Here is a 320-nt window from a genome sequence, read left to right on the forward strand (position 1 = left end):
GTTCTAAGGGTCCTGAACCTTCTACCTGATGGTCCTAAGTGCCCTAAATCTTCTACCTGATGGTCCTAAGGGTCCTGAACCTTCTACCTGATGTTCCTAAGGGTCCTAGACATTCTACCTGATGGTTCTAGGGGTCCTAAACCTTCTACCTGATGGTCCTAAGGGTCCTGACCTTCTACCTGATGGTCCTAACGGTTCTGACCTTCTACCTGATGGTGCTATGGGTCCTGAACCTTCTACCTGATGGTCCTAAGGGTCCTGACCTTCTACCTGATGGTCCTAACGGTTCTGACCTTCTACCTGATGGTGCTATGGGTCCT

Source organism: Austrofundulus limnaeus, unplaced genomic scaffold (genome assembly GCF_001266775.1).
Source record: "Austrofundulus limnaeus strain Quisiro unplaced genomic scaffold, Austrofundulus_limnaeus-1.0 Scaffold206, whole genome shotgun sequence".
Taxonomy (NCBI): Eukaryota; Metazoa; Chordata; class Actinopteri; order Cyprinodontiformes; family Rivulidae; genus Austrofundulus; species Austrofundulus limnaeus.